The sequence below is a fragment of the Delphinus delphis genome, chromosome X (genome assembly GCF_949987515.2).
Source record: "Delphinus delphis chromosome X, mDelDel1.2, whole genome shotgun sequence".
Taxonomy (NCBI): Eukaryota; Metazoa; Chordata; class Mammalia; order Artiodactyla; family Delphinidae; genus Delphinus; species Delphinus delphis.
The window spans coordinates 3,947,636-3,968,498 of record NC_082704.1 but is presented as its reverse complement, the minus strand read 5'-3'; the positions used below and the strand labels follow the sequence as shown (position 1 = coordinate 3,968,498).

The following is a 20,863-nucleotide window of genomic DNA, read 5'->3' as shown; positions in this document are numbered from 1 at the left end:
TCCAATCAGTCGAAGGCCTTAGGATGAAAGACCGAGATTTCCCAAAGAAGGAGGAATTTGGCTTCAAGACTGTAACATAGAAACCCTTCCTGAGTTTCCAGCCTGCCTGGCCTGCCCCCGCAGATTTTGAACTCAAGACCGCAGCATGAATTCTTACCTGAATTTCTTACCTGTCAGCCTGCACTACGAACTTCAGGCTTGTTAACCCCTACAGCTATGTGAAACAAGTCCTTCAAATACTGCCCTGCTCTCCCTCTCTCCATATATATATATGTGTGTGCATGTGTGTGTGTATTTATATATACATGTATATGTGTATATATGTATTTATATGTGTATATTTATATATTATCGGTATGTGTGTATACACATCTGTATCTATCTATCCTATTGGTCTGTTTCTCTGGAGAACCCTGACTGAGACAGACACATAAAGATGGCAGTGTAGCTTAGGGCAGAGACAGTTGCAGGATCATTGAGAGCCTTAAGTGTGTGGTCATTGTGAGTTCTTTCACTGAAGTTGTCAGTCAGTCACAAAGTATTAATTGAGTTTTTGCTCTGTCTACCAAGTGAGTATCTATTGTGCCACAGAAGCTGGTTGGTACAACCTCTATCGACGCAGATCCCTGAGAGGTCAACCCAGAGCCTCAGCGGAAGGCTCTCACTTTTACACCAGAGAAGTTTTACTCCCCTGGGAGAACATTGAAGGCTGGGTGTCCTCCACCAGGGGTTGGGGATCTGACTAGAGAGGGCTTCCAGCTCTTTCCGGCTGATAATGGGGTCAAGAAGGACTTCTGAGAGTCCTCTCACTCGGGCTTAATAGAGTCAACGCCATCGAAAGTGACTGCTCGTTTGGTCTAGCTCCTTATTGTACAGATGGGCCCTGGAGAGGAGAAGCCGCTTCTGCAGGCCACACAGCAAGTTGGTGGTGCAGCCAGGCTGATCGTTCAGATGGCCAGACAATAAGTAAGGAAGAAAAGAAAGGAGAAGGAAATAGAAGTCTGAATTCCCCTTGTGGTTTTACTATAGGTCATTTGTTGAGTAATTGTCCCAAAGTTAGGAAACATTCCTATTTTTCCCAGCTGGATCACAAGGAAGGAAAAGAGAAGAGTCTGAAAAGTAAAGTAAAAGAAAATTTAAAAACATATTTATAAGGGCCCTCACTGCTAAATCACAGAGTTGAAGATGATCAGTGTAAGTGAGTTTCATTGGAGAGCTAATTAGCTTTCCTAGGGAATTCTCTAATGGCAAGAAAGCCACAGCACTGTCCAGCCACCTTACCACCTTGACCAAAGAGTATTTGCCCTTGTTGAAATAAAGGCGCACTTGGATTGCTGTTCACCAGATCTCCCTGTTTCTCCCCATATTTGCTGAGGAATTTAGTTGTCTGCCATGAGCATACTAAATGGAATTGATCAATGAAAATGCCACATGTGTTCATTTGTTTTAACTTGACTCTGATAGCTCCATCCATTAAACCTACAATGAAGTTGTAACTCTTTGAAAAAATATAAATTAAAAAACATCCTGGCAGTTCAGAGTTCGGGATGAATCAGTAAAGGTAACTCTCTTTCCTTTGCAGTCAGTATTGCCGCTTTGTGCCCGTGTTTTCCATTTAGGATTTGTTAGTGTAAATCCTCCTCCTACATCACTGAAAGCGTTAAGATTTATATAGCAGAACATAGTCTGCATTAGGCCTTTAGGAGAAAGTGGATGACCTAACAGGGTTTTCTACCTTTAATTTGTACTGTTCTTTGTGGGAGGACATTTTAAAATAAACCCTCATATTTGGGAACGTAGTGTCCTGCAAATGGCATATATCATTACCAATATGGGATGTTTTACTGCACTTTCCATGGAGTCCCTGGGCTCCTTACTGAGATGCATCCTCATGGCAAAGCATCTTTTGTGGGCAGGAGGAGGACATTAACTTCTGATCCGCTCCTTCCCTGTTTGGAGCACAGCCCAGCTTTGATCAGCTCCTTAAAGAGCCTTCTGTTTACACCCTCTCATAGGTCTGCGGACAGTATTTGCCAAGTACATTGGAATCTTGGCCAACAGGTGCCACTGGGGCGGGGAAGGTATTCATCAGCTCCTTCCTTTGGTAGCTTTCCTTCTAGTTTTCCTCTTTTGAGGTAGTGAAAACTGCTCCAGGCTGCTTCTGTGATCTCTGTATTCTCCCCCTTTTATTTCTTTTCTTTTTATATCCTTTTCTCCCTTCTCATATACCAACTGATGGGACAATTGAGTGACTTTCATCCATTCATTCAAGCATTTACTGGGTTCTACTTCATGCAAAGCGCCGTACAATAGTCTGAGGTTTTAGTTATTCTCTTCTGTCTTGTTCCTTCTTAAATTATAAATGTAATACATATTCATAGTAAAAATGCAAACAGTACAAAAGGATATGAAGTGAAGAGCCCCTTCACGTCCCTAGTCTCACTCCTTAGGCATAATCATCAGTAACAATTTCTTGCGTATCCTTCCAGAACTTTTCTATGCATACAAAAGTGTATGTATGTATACATTGATGCAACTATATACATATAGGTTCATACATACCCATATATGCTTTTTCAGGAAACACTGGCTAGAGCTAGAAACAGTTTTGTAAATTCACTTCTACGTATATATATCTTGGCACGCTTTCCACGTCAGTACATGCAGTCCTGCTGATTCCCTTTAAGGCTGCATGGTTAAACGTGACTTTAGGAAAGCCTGAGGTTTTGATGAGTTTTCTATAGAGGGCACTAAAGATGGCCAATTTTTTGGATGTATAAACTCAATTTTCATTCACTGTCCTCAGGTTTCTTTTACCTTTTCTGTATATTGAGGGTGTTACCCAGCTATGCATTCCAGCACTTGAAGGATTCCAACGGCTTGCAGATGCTTCAGGGAAATCAAAATTAGCTTGATCGGTTTCCCTACCTGCACACCATTTATCCACTCTGGCCTTGGACCACTTTCAAGGGAGCTGCCAATCCAGTCTCCAGGGCTTGTCTCAACCTTGATGACAGTTTCTTTCCTCCTTTTCGTAAGAGTTTCTCCTTCAGCTTCAGCCTATATTTTCTGGTCCAGCCTCATTGACTATAAAGTTCTTGCTTATTTGGACATGTTCTGTCCTTACTAGTTTTCACTTGGCCATGTACAATTTGAGTCCTCCCTCAAGGAACTGCTAATTCTAGCACACCCTTATTTGAACACTTATTGTACATCAGACTTGTACGTGGCATTTCCTTTAATCCTCCCAACAAACTCATGAGGGATGTGCAATAATTATTCCCAAATGATAGATGAGGCACAGAAAAGTTAAGGACATTGTCCAAGGTCACACAGCTAGTAGGTGGAAGAGCTGGTATTTGAACCCAGGTTCATCTGACCCTAGAAGCTGTGCTTTTAACCAGCACATGTACTGTCTCCCTAAGTCAGCAAGTACTTCTTGGCTAGCCAGTCATTACAGAGCAACCCTAGTTTATCTGTGAGCCTGTGCTTCTCTAAGGACAGGCCACAACATCCACTTCCTGAGTATGTGCTGCATGCTAGGCTCAAGAGGGTGGCGCTGAATTCTCACATGCTGGAATAGCATATTCTTGGGAGCTAAACCATGGAGGGGATCTTGGGTGGGAGGAAGCACTTCCTGCTTACAATTCAAGCTGGAAAGGGATTCCCACATTACGAAGCCCCACAGTCCTTCCTGTGTAATACTGTTAGAAGACCTCAGGCAGAATCAGCAGCTATTGGGCATTTTTGTTTAATCTCTTCATGTTCCACCTCAGTTAAAGACACAGGCTTACAACCTCTACTTTGACCAAAACCACCAATCTACAAGAGGGAAGTGGTCTTTAATTTTATTTTCCAGATCAGAGTTCTCCACTTTCCCTACCAATGCTGCCTTCCCTGGGTGTTGCCTCTTGGAATTCAGATTGATCTGAATGAGGTGTCCAAGATAAAGTACATGGTAACTAGGAGATGATTTCTATTCTGGTCTCTCTCTCTCTCTCTCTCTCTCTCTCTTTTTTTTTGGTCTCCAGTCCTGATTCTCCAACTGCCTTGCCTTCTTGTTTTGGGGATTCAGAATCTGGACGTCATGGCCCAGTCACTGAATTGGGAATTTCTAAGTCCCTTGGAGTCCAAAAGAAAGACCATTCTAGATGTCAGGTAAATGCCTTTCATTTCTTAACTGTCTGATAGAAATTGAATAGTTGGAAGAGTATTTACTTATTTATTTTCAGGTTTTCAGTCTTATTTACTTACTTATTTTCAGGTTTTCAGTTTTATTTTATTCCAAGCATGGGAAAATAAACCTGAAAATCTGGAAAGGGAAACGTCGAACCAATAGCAGTTGCCCTGGAATTGTGGGACTTTTGCAATAATAAATGTCTAGATGATGTGTTTATTCCAGTCCCAATCCAATTCAATTCAACAAATACTTGTCGAATACCTGCTGTGAAAAAGATAAAGAATGACTAAGACATGGCTCTCACCCTCCAGGAGTTCACAGTCTAACAGGGAAGTCAACATGTACACTGTTCATTCTCATACAAGGAAGATAATAATAAAGGTATATACAGAAGTTTAAACAAGGTGCTGTGGGAGTATTGGAGGAGTGAAAAATTAAATTTAATTAGGGAATCTGGAAATATTATGTTTGAAAGAAGATTTTGAGCTTGGTTTTAAAGGGTTGATGAGACTATTACAGGAAGACATTTTAATGGCACTTTAAAAAAGATAGTTTAGGCTGAGGAACCACACAGCCTTCAGGTGTGAAAACCTAGGGGAATGGCGATCGGTCTGGAAATACAACTGGAGAGGTAAGTCTGACCGTTTATGGACTTGCTCTGCAGACAAAAGAAGCCTTGGATTACCACCCTTCCCTAAACAAAGAGGAATCTCTTCCGTATCATCACAGTCTCTGTGTGCTTCTCAGTGGCCTCTTTGTACAGACGGATGCCTTCCAGTTACATTCGTATTCATTTGATGAAGATTCTCTATATGGGAAATACTTGACTTTATAATACACAACACATGCGATTGATTTAAACAGCTCCAATGTATCAATAATGCATTTAATTTATTTCTCTCCCCAACAGTGTATGTAGCTATATGTACTTTGATTATATTGACTAAGGTTACAATCCACGTTGATATAACCTGAGAGTAGTTGTTCATGATCTGGGTGGTATTGCGTTTGAAATTTATCCTACCCTGTCATTGGTTCCACTCACTTTGAGTTTATACTAAACCAGTTCTAGCTGTTACGTTAGGTTTCTCTTTTACTAGCTCTATTTATTGTCTTTCTCTGGTATTCCTATAAGAATGTCAGATGAAATTACATCAGATGCTTCTCTCTCTAAGATATGTTAACTTTGTTCCATCCTCTTTCACCATTCAGCTTGTCGTCCTATCATGAACAGGAGTTAGCTTTGTTTGGTATGATTTGTGTTTGAAGAATCCATATTGACTACTGTTTATCACTTGGGTTTCCCCTAGGTACTCATAAATGACTGCCTTAATAATTGTCCCCACCGCTTACCAGATATTGAAATTAAATTTATGGGTTTAATTCCCTGAGTTCCCTGGGGATTTTTTTTTTAAAGAAAAAGGAACAAGGCAGTCTCATGACTCACAGCAACTCTTCCATAATAAACCGGTGTGATAAAGAAAAACATTTTGCAGGAAAACAAATTTTAGTTTTAGCCTTCCAAATGATTATTATAAAAACTAACAAAATACGAGTTTTTGGAAATACTAAAGCACATCCTGTGTCCTTGAAAACTATTTATTTATTGTGCTCACACGTATTTTTAAGGGCCATAACAGATGCCTAGGCAATTGGGAATTTGGTCTTTTTATATTCAAATTGTTGTATGCTTGGAAAATAGCCCAATAATGGCACTTTTTAAAAGGTTATTTTGTAAGTACTGTCCGTCAGACATATGCTAAAGTACTGTTTCAGGTTGCTGGGGCAACCTGCCTGCCACAATTGTGGTTACTATTTATGATTTAATGATAATGCATTGACCTGAAACCCGAGTCTTACCTTCACTGAATGCAGTGCAGGCGCACTGTAGGTAGGCTGTAGGTAGACCATAGCTACCTCTAAATCTCAGTGAATGACTAGCAAGGGATTGATGCACATGTGTTAGCAAACAGTAGGATCCCTTGAAAGGGATGGATGTGTAGAACATTGGACAACACCAAGAGCTCTGGTAGAGCTTAGATTTCTATACTTCCCCAGCTAAGACTCTGTTAACTGAAGCTAGGAATATGTGGAATGACTAGTTTACATCAGTCTTGGTAGAGAAGTAATCAATTTTCTCCGACGAAAGCAGCTTGGACCCAGTAAATGAACAACATGCTGATGCTATAGTCCCTTTTCTTAGTGTTCCATTGAAAAGTGGTAAGGCACATTTCTTTTCCGAGCCAGTACCAGCCCCTTTCCAATGGCTTGGTCTAGAGGCAAATGATGTTCAAGGGCACTTTTTTTGTGTAATCTTTTTCAATAGGTGTGACAGGTATTCCGAAATTTGTATCACAGTGCCTTATGCTTTGGTGCCTGTTAAAACTATAATGCATAGGTTTTTGTTGTTTTTACTTGTTTGTGTGAATGTTTTCATTTCAAAGACTGCCATCCAGGGCTGTGCAGCAACTGAGTGATGAGAAAATACCCCACTATGCGATCCTGGCGTGCGCTAATATTTAGGGTGAGAGAACATGCTTAAATCGTCTTACCAATTTGACAGGAATGATTTCAAATCTGGCACACTGTGGCCTCACTCCTCGCCAGTGTGCCCCTGGAAGAGCAAGCCATGGTGAGCTCCTCAGAGTTTGTTAATGGGAGGAAAGCCTTGGGTTTAGGGAGAAAGTATTTGGATAGCATTTTAAGAAGCCCTTCCATTTTTAGTAGAGTAGAAAAATCTACCTCTGAGTCTGCACTACGGTCTTTTCTCTGGATGAGTACAATGACTGTCTCTCTCACATTTTTCTGATATTTATTCTGCAAATCAGCTACATGAGTCCCTGCCACTCTCCTGAATAAGCTTCCAGGCATTACCTACATGTTGTGTTCCTGTGGAGGGATGGCAGTAATCTCAGCTAAGATAAACCGGAGCTTCTGTGGATAAAGCGTAAAGGCAGTGAAGTGCGTGCTGTAAGATTTAACGCCTCTACAGGTAATTTTTTTTGGAGCGGGGATCTGGCATTTAATCAAATCCAGAGGCATTATGTAAATTTAATCACCTTGTAACACACTAGTAATTTTATTATCTCCTTTTCATTTGACAGTGCTTAGATGCAAGTTGAGCTTGGAATTCCAGAGGTAGAGCATTGCTGATTGGAGGCATATTAAGAGAAAAGTACTGTGGAAATGAGATAAAACCTTTATTCTTGCTATTGACTGTTGTCTTTGTATGTGTACAGGTATCCGACAAAGGGTTTTTAGAATAAAGTGTGCCTGTTTAAAGTTTTCCACCTTTCTTAAAGCCCCCAGTGAATTGCAATGAGACTGTTTTGAATGGACTATGTTAAATCTATTTCTGTCAAATGGAAAACCTTCACACAAATGCGATGTGATTCAAACTCTCCCTAATACGGGGGCCGCCTTTATACTTGTGTAGCCCATTTGGCTTGGCCTCTGCTTACTAGAATCATGTCTAGTGTTAGATTATTTATGCCATAAGGTCTATTTAAAATTGAAGACAGTATTTACATTCGTCAACACCAGTTTTGATAGGTTTTTAAAAGGTGCAATGGGGTCGATGATCTTGGATAGACAAATTATCCATCACCACATCACTGTTCATATTATGAGACCGAGGAAGAAAAAATCTGGTTAAGTTGAATTTCCCAAAAGGCACTTGGGCTTTTTGATCTATGATTCACACTAATGATTGTGTCTAATGAAAGTAATGAAGCTAAATACTTTATCTGTGATTTAAAGAATGAAATTAGAAAGGAGGCAAGAGGGAAGGCATGATAACCTGTTGAACTGACCTTGCTAAGGCAGGAGAAATGGCATTTTGGGTACATTTTCTTTCTTTGACTTCTCTGTTTTACTTTCCCCGTTCTCCTTCATCTCTTAACCTGAAAGAAACTCTTGAGAACATCTCTTCTCCTGAAGACAAAGATTCTATGAGCTCACCCATCCATATATTGGAACATGGAAGCCCCTGGTCAGCCAGGAAGTCTTTCCTTTAATCACCTGATGTCTCTCCTGCTGTATCTTGCAGGCATGAAAGCCAACAACTTGGGCAAATGCCCCTAATTTGGGTTCAGTTTAGATGACCGGGTTTCTCCTACCTAGAGTGCTACTTACTTCAGTGAAAACTCTTCTTCTTTCTAAAAACCCTTACTAGCTCTATGAATCATAACATGTCCTCAGTATGGGAAATCAAAATGGTATAATCTGAGATTAAGATTGAAGTGCCTTACTATCCAGTTTCCCATCAATCTTATTATTTTTTCTCTGTTTATCACTGATGCCTCAGTTTTTTCATCCTAAAATGGCGATAATGATCACTACCTAAATTGTGATTGGTATAAGGAATCAGTGAGACACTGGATGTGAAAGTATCCAGCACTAGGTCTGGCCTAGAGCACATGCTCAGTGAGGGCAGGTTGAATTAGAATGATCTTATGGTTAGGAGGATAAAGAGTTGACTTTTGAAAGATCTTTATATATTAAATACAAGTCCTTTGTCAGATATGTGGTTGGAAAATATTTCCTCCCAGCCTGTGGCTCGTCTTTTCATTCTCTTAACAGTGTCTTTCACAGAGCAAAACTTTAAAATTTTGAAGTCCAGTTTATCATGCTTTTGGCATCATATCTAAGAACTCTTTACCTAACCCAAGGTCATGAAGAGTTTCTTCTATGTTCTTTTTTTCTAAAAGTTTTATAGCTTTATTTTCTACATTTGGATCAATTATCCACCTTGAGTTAATTTTTGTGTAAAGTGTGAAGTTTAGGTCAAGGTTATATTTTTGCATATGGGTGTAAAATTGTTTCAGCACCATTTGTTGAAAATACTTTTTTCCCATTGAATTGCTTTTGCAACTTTGTCAAAAATCAATTGGCCATATTTATGTGAGTCTATTTCTGGACTCTCTGTCTGTTCCATTGATCTATGGCTCCTTCCCTTTGCCAGTACCACACTGTCTTGATTAGTGTGGATTTACAGTAAGTCTAGAAGTCAGATAGTGTTATTCTTTCAATTTATTCTTCTTTTTCAAAATTATTTTAGCTCTTTTAGTTCCTTTGCTTTTCAAATAAATTTTACTTATCTAAAAAAATGTTATGTTGGAATATTGACTGGAATTGCATTAAATTTATAGATCAGTTTGGCATGAATTAACATTTTTACTATGTTGTTTCTTTAAATCCATTAACACAGTATAGCTATCTGTATATTTAGATCTTTTAAAAATTTCTTCTATCAGTGTTTTATGGTTTTTAGCATACAGAGTCTTTGCATATTCTGTTAGATTTACACATAAGTATATTTCATTTTGTTCGAGCTACAGTAAATGGTGTGTGTGTGTGTATATTTTTAAATTTTAGTTTCCAGTGGTAACATTGGGAGTATATAGAAATATGATTGATTTTTGTATGTTGACCTTATATCCTACCACCTTAGTAAGCTCACTTATTATTTCTAGAAAATTTTTTGGTCAATTCCTTGGGATTTTCTGTCTAGACGGTTATGTTGCCTGCAAATAGAATTTTATTTATTTCCAATATTTATGCTTCTTGTTTATTTTTCTTGCTTTGTTGCATTGGCTAAGACTTCCAGTGTGATGTTGAATTGGTGGCAAGAGACAATGTTTTGCATTGTTCCAGGTCATAAGGAGAAAACATTCAGTCTTTTTACCATGAAGTATGATGTTATCTGTAGATTTTTTGGAGACACTTTATTAGGTTGAGGAACTTTTCTTCTATTCCTATTTGCTGAGAATTTATATTACTAATATATATTGACTTTTTTCCAAATGCTTTTGCTGCATTGATTGATATACAGGCATATCTCATTTTATTGCTCTTTGCTTTACTGTGCTTTGCAGATATTGCATTTTTTTTACAAACTGAAGATTTGTGGCAATCCTGCATTGAGCATGTCTATCAGTGCCATTTTTCCAACAGCACTTGGGACGCTTGTGTCTCTGTGTCACATTTTGGCAATTTTTGTGATATTTCAATCTTTTTCTTTATTATTATATTTTTTATGATGATCTGTGATCAGTGATTGATGTTATTATTATAAAAAGATTAGAACTCGCTGAAGGTTCAGATGATGGTTAGTATTTTTTAGCAATAAAGTATTTTTAAATTAAGGTATGTACATTTTTTTAAACATAATGCTATTGCACACTTAATAGACTACAGTATAGTATAAATACCGCTTTTATATGCACTGGGAAACCAAACAAGTCATGTGACTTGCTTTACTGTGATATTTGCTTTATTGCAGTGGTCTGGAACCAAACCCACAATATCTCCAAGGTGTGCCTCTAATCATGTAGTTTTTCTTCTTTAGACTGCTAATATGGTGGATTACATTGACTGATTTTTCTGTTATTGAACCAACCTTGTAATTTTGTGATAAACCCCACTTGATTGTGGTGTATTATTTCTTTATATATTGCTAGGTTTGATATGATAATATTTGTTGAGGATGTCTATGTCTATATTCATGAGGGATATTGGTCTGTAGCTTGCTTTTTTGGAACTGTTTTTGTCTGATTTTGGTATCAGTATTAGGCTTGCCTCATTAAATCAGTTGGGAAACATTTCCTCCTTTTCTATTTTTTGGAAGATTGTATAGAACTGGTGTTATTTCTGCTTTAAATTTTGTATAGAATTTGCTAGTGAAATCATCTGAGCCTGAAGATTTCTTTTTCAGAAGGTTTCAACTACAGATTCAATTTCTTTAATGATAATAGGACTGTTTATTTCATCTTGGGTGAGTTTTGGAAGTTTGTGGTATTTAAGGACTCATTGCTGTTTTGATCTTTACAATAATTCTGTGACATAGGCAAGACGGATAGTCTTAAATCACTGCTCAGAACAGTTCCTGGTACATAGTAGAAGCTTTGTTAATTTTAGTAGGATGAATTTGTTAAATGAACTCCATTTTACAAATGTGGAAACTAAGGTTCAGATTGGTGAAAGCACTTGTTGAAAATTATTTAGCTCATAAGTCACACTGTTAGGACTCAAACCCAAAAATAAAAAATAGCTTTTGAAGAAGAAAGAAAAAACGAGGAGGGAGCTAATTCAGCATCTATTTTGTGCCAGACATTGCTGGATACTTTTATTTAACTTGTCTCATTTAAATTCTGACAGCAATCCTGTGATATAGGTGTTGCTATCTCCATTTTAAAGGCAATGGAAATAAGGCTCTGCATTAGTCAGGGTCCTAACAGGAAATATGGCACACTTCAGTCAGGATAGTTTGAGAAGGGTTTACTAAAGCGACTATTTACAAGACATAGGCAGGGTGTAGGGAAGCCATAAGGGCTAGCGAAATACCCTATGGCTAGTATAGTGGGGCTGTTACTCCACCACTATCACCCAGGCCCAAAGGCATGAAGGAGAGGAGAGGCTAGAAAGAGTGTCTGGAAGGAGAGACCTCTAGAGCAGGTAGCCTTCGGATGAGCAGTGGTATTTGGTCAAGGGACATAGCTAACTCCCCACAGGGTGACTTCAGAGGCAGGAAGCTAGGAGGAAACTACACTCTTCTCCCAATCTTTGATCAATGGCCAGAGTTCCTTTCTGACCAAATCCAACCAGAAGCCAGGGACCAGTCAAACCTGTTGATATAATCCATACCAGTTTCCTGGGGAGGAAAGCAGGACAGAGAGTGAATCCAGAGGACAAAGATGTTAAGTAACTTGTCCAGGGTCACACGGCAACCTGGTAAGAGGCAGATTTAGGATTCAAATTCCAGAGCTCTGGTTCTTGACACTGCGCTTGTCCATCTTCCCCAGGGGACTGACTTTCAGGACCAAAGTGGCAGAAAGGGCCTGTGATTAGTCCCCCAGTGTGTATATTTTCTCATTTTATTTCTCTTTGCCCTGTAATGTAAATACAGATACTTTGGTATTATAAAGCACCATTAGGGTACCAGAGAGAGGTTAGAAAGAGAACGCTAGGAGGTGGAAGGAGTTTTGCCTGAGTGAGGAACCAAGAAAGGCGATGGAAGTTAAGGGAAAGACTCTAAGAACTGGACTATGAGCAGGCCAGAAGCAAGCAAATTAGGCTACAAATATTAAGTGAGTGTTTGCTATGCTAGCTACAGAAGGTGACAGAGGCTAAAATGTTCTAAAAAGAATCAAGGTTGAGCAGAGTTCCCTGTGCTATACAGTAGGTCCTTGTTGGTTATCTATTTTAAATATAGCAATAGATACATATATATGTATAACTGAATCACTTTGCTGTACACCTGAAACTAACACAATGTTGTTAATCAACTATACTCCAATATAAATAAAAATAAAAAAATAATATTTTTAATTTAAAAAAAGAATCAAGGTTGAATGAAAAGGAAAGAAACCCTTTGAGGAGCTTATGTCATGCTAGGGGCTAGAGGTGAGAGAATTTGTATATTCTGACTCTGGAATTCAGCTGATAAGCTGTGGACCCAGGCTAAGATGGCTGCCTGGAGCAGCCTCAGGGTTCCTTGCTAAGAGCCTAACCTGCTGGTGGGTAAAATAGGTAAGAAAATAAGTTGCTGAGAAAGGTGGCCTCCATGACTTAGCTGGTACCTGCACTTTGCTTAGATGTATATAACCTGTACCTTAAAACTCCTCACATTGGACAAGGCAGGCCAACATGCAACCAGCAGGTACTGAGGTAAGGCTGTGGGCTCTGAGAGAGAGAGAGGAATGAGAGCCTCTCTTTAAAACTGAGTGTTTGACCTCCCTGCTTCCTTACTGTGATCTCTGTAATGACAGCCTCAGGCAGTGATACACAGTCTGGTCTCCTCCTCTCAGCTACTGTTGGGTCAGTCTCTCCATTCATGGTTTTCTGAGGGGCTCTGGTAGCCTGGGAGCTGGTTTGAGCAAGACCATCTTGACCACCAACCCTTGCAGTATCTGGCTCAGTAGTTCTCAACCTTGACTGAACATAAGAATCACAGCAGGTGGAGGGGGAGAGGGGACATGGACATCTTCAGAGTCATACGAGCAGCACAATTATACAGGGCCCCATGCTCGGAAGGGGGCTCCATGCCGTGGGTTTAATGCCTTGCGGTTGCCATTTGAAATTCTTAATAATTTTATTTTTGAACCTGTGTTTTGTAAGTAAAGTCCAGTGGGACAGTAGAGAATGTACTGGGGGCTTAGAAGCTCAATTCACATATGGTTCCACCTCCCATTACCTCCCCATATCTTCAAGATGGGTTCTTGACTGCCACTCCCTTCGTTCCAGGTGCCCGAGTCTCCCTTACCCTCCCCCACCCGCATCCATGTCCATCCATCTCCAGCGGGAGCCTCGATGTGGGGAGGGTCAAGTCAGGCGCATGCACCCTGCAGCCCCTCAAGGTGGAGCATGGCAGTGACCATCCTTGCACTTGGTTCACAGCACCACGCACATTCAGTGGGGGTGAATCTCTTGCCCATCCCTGATCCAGATACCTAGTGCATCCTTGTGAGGAGGTGGTAATACCCTTGAGAGGTGCCTATATGCTGTCGGATGGGGTGGCAGGCATCTGCCTCAGGAAGGGAGATGCCTGGGTCAACTTCCCTGCCCTCTGATAAGGCACAGCATGTCAGGCCAGCAGCTAGAAGAAGGATGAAACCAAACAGTTGTCAGGCCCGAGCACACACATGTGACACAAGTCATGGGGTAGGGTTCTCAGGTGCCTGTAAGGGTCTACACTTGCCTCGTGAGTGCCTTCCCATGCCCTAGAGAGTGTCCTTTGGGCCTACTCCACATGTAGGTGACCCTCTCTTCCTCCATTATAACTAACTTTCTTGAGTCTGGCTTTGTGTTCATCTCTTCTGGCCAGGGCTGGGGCATGCAGTACAAATTGTGCAATTTTGATGATTCTGCATATGAATTAAATGCTCTGGTATTTTTATTTAAAACTGGTATTGTACAATGTAAAGATGAACGGTAAGATACATGTTAATAATTGAGATTTTTACTTTTTCTTGACTTAGAATAATATTAGTTGAATGAAAGGCTGCAGAAGAAAGGAAAAATCTGTACATTGTAGTACCTTAGTGACACTTTTACCCCGCTTTTTGAACAAGGAGCCCCACGTTTGCATTTTTCACTGGGCCCCACAAATGATGTATTTGATCTTGCCTGGGTGTATATTTAAAACATGGAGGGAAGGCTGGAATAAACTCTGTGGTACTGGATTAGAATCAGAGATATCCATATAAAAATGTAAGCTTATCTATATCCATATATAAATATATACATGTAAAGGTAAGTAGATTCAGGCATTAATATTTATATGTGTGTATACATGGATTATTTTACATGCCTGTGTTCCCTCGCTCTCTCTACTGGCAGGGCCTAAAAGCAGCAACATTCAAATAGAATTGAGCTTACCTAGAACCACATCTTGTTTTCTAAATTCCATTCTCAAAAAAAAGAACTAGGCCTAGTAATAATTTTAGAGGGCAAGATATTTGCATAGCTTCAAATTGTCACCCCCAAAATATTTAATAATTGCTCTGGTGGTTTCAACATGTGTCCACAAACTCTTTGATACTCCTCCCTACAGGTGGTGGAGATTAATTCCCTTCCATTGAGTGTGGGCTGGACCTAGTAATTCAGTTCTAATAAAGTATGGAAAGGGACAGATAGTAGTTTTACTATTTACTATTTATATTTTCTAGTTAATATATAAGTAAGTTGAAAGTGAAAGCAGAAAAAGATATGCTATGCAAATATTATTCAAAGGAAAGTGGGAATGGCTATATTACTATCAGATAAAGTAGACTTCAGAGCAAAGAAAATTACTCCCTTGCTCTTTTTCCCGCCTTCTCTGGTTTTAACTGAGATTTTCTGTGATTCCATTTCATCTCCTCTCTTAGAATATCAATTATACTTTAAAACTTTTTAGTGGTTGCGCTAGAGTTTGCAATATACATTTTTAACTGAGTTCATCTTCAAATAACACTTTATTTTATTTTATTTTACATCTTTATTGGAGTATAATTGCTTTACAATGGTGTGTTACTTTCTGCTGTATAACAAAGTGAATCAGCTATACGTATACATATATCCCCATATCTCTTCACTCTTGCATCTCCCTCCCTCCCACCCTCCCTATCCCACCCCTCTAGGTGGTCACAAAGCACCGAGCTGATCTCTCTGTGCTATGCGGCTGCTTCCCACTAGCTATCTATTTTACATTTGGTAGTGTATATATGTCCATGCCACTCTCTCGCTTTGTCCCAGCTTACCCTTCCCCCTCCCCATCCATGCAAATGGAAACCAAAAGAAAGCTGGAGTAGCAATTCTCATATCAGACAAAATAGACTTTAAAATAAAGACTATTAGAAGAGACAAAGAAGGACACTACATAATGATCAAGGGATCGATCCAAGAAGAAGATATAGCAATTGTAAATATTTATGCACCCAACATAGGAGCACCTCAATACATAAGGCAAATACTAACAGATGTAAAAGGGGAAATCGACAGTAACACATTCATAGTAGGGGACTTTAACACCCCACTTTCACCAAGGGACAGATCATCCAAAATGAAAATAAATAAGGAAACACAACCTTTAAATGATACATTAAACAAGAGGAACTTAATTGATATTTATAGGACATTCCATCCAAAAACAACAGAATACACATTTATCTCAAGTGCTCATGGAACATTCTCCAGGATAGATCATATCTTGGGTCACAAATCAAGCCTTGGTAAATTTAAGAAAATTGAAATTTTATCAAGTATCTTTTCCGACCACAATGGTATGAGACTAGATATCAATTACAGGAGAAGATCTGTAAAAAATACAAACACATGGAGGCTAAACAATACACTACTTAATAACGAAGTGATCACTGAAGAAATCAAAGAGGAAATCAAAAAATACCTAGAAACAAATGACAATGGAGACACGACGACCCAAAACCTATGGGATGCAGCAAAAGCAGTTCTAAGAGGGAAGGTTATAGCAATACAATCCTACCTTAAGAAACAGGAAACATCTCGAATAAACAACCTAACCTTGCACCTAAAGCAATTAGAGAAAGAAGAACAAAAAACCCCAAAGGTAGCAGAAGGAAAGAAATCATAAAAATCAGATCAGAAATAAATGAAATAGAAACAAAGAAAACAACAGCAAAGATCAATAAAACTAAAAGCTGGTTCTTTGAGAAGATAAACAAAACTAATAAACCATTAGCCAGACTCATCAAGAAAAAAAGGGAGAAGACTCAAATCAATAGAATTAGAAATGAAAAAGGAGAAGTTACAACTGACACTGCAGAAGTACAAAAGATTATGAGAGATTACTACAAGCAACTCTATGCCAATAAAATGGACAACCTGGAAGAAATGGACAAATTTTTAGAAATGCACAACCTGCCAAGACTGAATCAGGAAGAAATAGAAAATATGAACAGACCAATCACAAGCACTGAAATTGAGACTGTGATTAAAAATCTTCCAACAAACAAAAGCCCAGGACCAGATGGCTTCGCAGGCAAATTCTATCAAAGATTTAGAGAAGAGCTAACACCTATCCTTCTCAAACTCTTCCAAAATATAGCAGAGGGAGGGACACTCCCAAGCTCATTCTACGAGGCCACCATCACCTTGATACCAAAACCAGACAAGGATGTCACAAAGAAAGAAAACTACAGGCCAATATCACTGATGAACATAGATGCAAAAATCCTCAACAAAATACTAGCAAACAGAATCCAACAGCACATTAAAAGGATCATACACCATGATCAAGTGGGGTTTATTCCAGGAATGCAAAGATTCTTCAATATATGCAAATCAATCAACGTGATACACCATATTAACAAACTGAATGAGAAAAACCATATGATCATCTCAATAGATGCAGAGAAAACTTTCAACAAAATTCAACACCCATTTATGATAAAAACCCTGCAGAAAGTAGGCCTAGAGGGAACTTTTCTCAACATAATAAAGGCCATATATGACAAACCCACAGCCAACATTGTCCTCAACGGTGAAAAACTGAAAGCATTTCCACTAAGATCAGGAACAAGACAAGGTTGCCCACTCTCGCCACTCTTATTCAACATAGTTTTGGAAGTTTTAGCCACAGCAATCAGAGAAGAAAAGGAAATAAAAGGAATCCAAATCGGAAAAGAAGTAAAGCTGTCACTGTTTGCAGATGACACGATACTATACATAGAGAATCCTAAAGATGCTACCAGAAAACTACTAGAGCTAATCAGTGAATTTGGTAAAGTGGCAGGATACAAAATTAATGCACAGAAATCTCTGGCATTCCTATACACTAATGAGGAAAAATCTGAAAGTGAAATCAAGAAAACACTCCCATTTACCATTGCAACAAAAAGAATAAAATATCTAGGAATAAACCTACCTAAGGAGACAAAAGACCTGTATGCAGAAAATTATAAGACACTGATGAAAGAAATTAAAGATGATACAAAGAGATGGAGAGAGATACCATGTTCTTGGATTGGAAGAATCAACATTGCGAAAATGACTCTACTACCCAAAGCAATCTACAGATTCAATGCAATCCCTATCAAATAACACTTTAAATGTAGTGCAGGTACCTTATAACAGAGTATTATTAAATCTTCCTTTCCATCTCTTGTGACATTGTTGTAATTTACTTCACTTATTCATATGCTATAATCAATCAGTATATTGTTACTATTTTTACTTTAAACAGTTATCTTTAAACCAATTAAGAATCAGAAAAATAAAAGATTTTACCATACCTTCATTTATTCCTTCTCTGACACTCTTCCTTTATGAAGATCCAAGTTTCTGACCTCTATCATCATTTTCCTTCCCCTTGAAGAACTTCTTTTAACATTTTGTGCAGGACAAGTCTTCTTTTATTTCCCTCCATTTTTGTTTTTTTTCTGAGAAAGACTTCGTTTCATTTCTATAGGATAATTTTGCCAGATATAGAATCTGGATTGGTGTTTTTATTCTTTCAACACTTTAAATATTTCATTCCAGTCTCTTCTTGTTTGCATGGTTTCTGACAAGAAGTCTGATATAATTCTTATGCTTGTTCCCTTGTAAGGTGTTCCCCCTACTCTGTCTTCCTTAAAGATGTTGTCTTTGTATGTGGTTTTCTAAAGTTGGCTAGAGGGAGGCTGGAGCGGGAGGAATGCCATTCCCCAGTTAGGATAAGGTGTGGCAAAGTCTTTTTCCTTGTAGAGTTATGGAGAAGGCTCTAGGCATACTTCACGATGATTTTTCTTTCCCTCCCCCGCCAGATTCACAAGAGGATCTTATTCACATCTTTATTGTGAGAATTTGGTGGATTTCCTGAAATTTGGGGGGTGCCCCTGTGCCTTCAGTCCTCAGAAGTTTCTCACTCTTACAGTAGTCCACATTCTTCCTCCAGCAATTTGTCAAAATTACCAGTTTTGGTGTTCCTACCAGTTTATATTCCAGAGCCTTCTTTTCCAGGTAAGTAAATTACAGCTGTATCTCTCTGGATCTTCCTAAATCTTTAGATTTTGGGGTGGTGGTTTGCCCTGCAACCTCGGTTCTCTAATGGGTCCAAGAAAAGTCATTGATTTTTTTTGGTTTGCCCAGTTTTCTTGAAAGGATGGGAGTGATCACTTCCAAGTTCTTTTCAGAAGACTATTTCAAAATGTATATGAAAAGGCACAGGTCCTAGAATAGCTAAACAATTTTGGAAAAGAAGAAGGAAGTAGAAGGAATCAGTCTACCTGGTTTCAAGACCATTATATGGTTACATTAATCAAGACAGTGGGGTTTTGCAGAGGGATAAACACACACATCAGTGGAACAGAAAAGAGAACCCAGAAGTACACCCACACAAATATGTTCAACTGATTTTTGACAAAGTTGCAAAAACAAGTCAATGGAGGAAGGATAGCCTTTTTAATAAATGGTATGGGAGCAACTGAACATCCATAGGCAAAAAAAAAGAAACTTAACCTAAACTTCACACCTTATGCAGACACTATCCAAAAATGGACCATGTAAGTTTGCAAAATGTAAACTATAAATCTTTCAGAAAACAGACATAGGAGAAAATCTTTTGGATCTAGGGCCAGGCAAAGAGTTCTTAGACTTGACACCAAAAGCATGATCCATATAAAGAAAAAAAAAGGTAAATTGGAACTCACCAAAGTTAAACACTTCTGCTCTGTGAAAGACCCTCTTAAAGAGGATGAAAATACGAGCTATAGACTGGGACAGAATATCAGTAAGCCACATATTCGACAAAGAATAAAGAACTCTCAAAACTAAACAGAATAAAGAATAATCCAATTAGAAAATAAGCAAAAAATGGCAATGGGCATTTAACTGAAGAAGATATGTAGATGACAGATAGACACTTGAAAAGATGTTTAACATCACTAGCCATTACAGAAATGCAAATTAATACCATTATTTGATATCACTATATGTCTATTCAAACAGCTAAAATTAAAATAGCGATAATACCAAATGCTGGTGAGGATATGAAGAAACTAGATCTCTTATACACTGCTGGTGGGAAAGTAAAAATAATACAGCCACTCTGGGAAATAGTTTAGTGGTTTCTTAAAAGACTAAGCATAAACTTACCATACAACTCAGCAGTCGCACTCCTGGTCATGTATCCCAGAGAAATGAAAACTTCCATTCATACAAAAACCTGTACATGAATGTTCATAGCAGAGCTATGTGCAATAATGAAAAGGTGAAAATAACCCAAATGTCCCTCAAAATGTGAGTGGTTAAAGAAACTATGGTACATCCATTCCATGGAATACTACTCAGCAATAGAAAGAGTAAACTTCAGATACACACGACAACTTGGATGGATATCATGGGCATTATGCTGAGTAGAAAAAGTCAGTCTCAAAAGGTCACATACTGATTGATTACATTTATATAATATTCTCTAAAATGATAAAATTTAAAAACTGGAGAACAGATCTGTGGTGTCCATGGGTTAGGTATGTTGGGAGGAGGGTTGTGACTATAAAGAGGTAGCATGAGGAAGATCTTTGTGGTAATAGAATTGTTCTGTTTCTGATTGTAGAAATTGTTCTGATTGTAGTGGTATTTACAAGAATATACACATGTACCATTGAGGGAAACCGGGTAAAGGGTACACAGAACTTCTCTGTATCACCTTTTCAACTTCATGTGAATCTACAACTATATCAACATAATATTTTTTTTAAATAGTAGCTTTACAGTGGAGAAAACTGGAAGAAATCTCCTTAACCAAGTCATCAAGGCTGACATCACCAGTATGTCATATTGATACCATGTACTTCCTGATACTATGTGATGAGAAAGGTACTTCACTTCTGTGCTATCCTTTCCCAAGATACATAATCCCAATTTAATCATGAGAAAACATCAGACAAACCCAAACTGGGGGACATTCTACAAAGTACGTGACGATCTTTAAAATTGTGAAGGTCGTGAAACACAAGGAAACATTGAGAAATTGCCATAAATTGGAGGCAACTAGGAAGATAGGATGACTAAATGCAGCATAATATTCTGGATTCAATCCTGGAACAGAAAAAGGACATTAGTGGAAAGATTTGTGAGGCACATTATACAAAATAACTGCTCAGTGCTCTTCAAGATCATGAAAGATGTGGAAGGACTGATAAACTGTCATACATTGGAGGAAACTAAAGAGATATGACAACTAAATGC

The 20,863-nt window shown here is 38.6% G+C and overlaps 1 long non-coding RNA gene across 1 annotated transcript in view; it reads left to right on the top strand.

Moving 5' to 3' along the window:
- LOC132418069 (uncharacterized) overlaps positions 1 to 7,602 on the top strand; it is a 29,016-nt gene extending 21,414 nt beyond the window's left edge. The window contains exons 2-4 of the long non-coding RNA XR_009517976.1: positions 4,032 to 4,158; positions 7,009 to 7,172; positions 7,285 to 7,602. This is a non-coding gene — a long non-coding RNA (uncharacterized lncRNA). The remainder of the gene's footprint in view (positions 1 to 4,031; positions 4,159 to 7,008; positions 7,173 to 7,284) is intronic.
- The last annotated feature ends 13,261 nt before the right edge of the window (positions 7,603 to 20,863 follow it).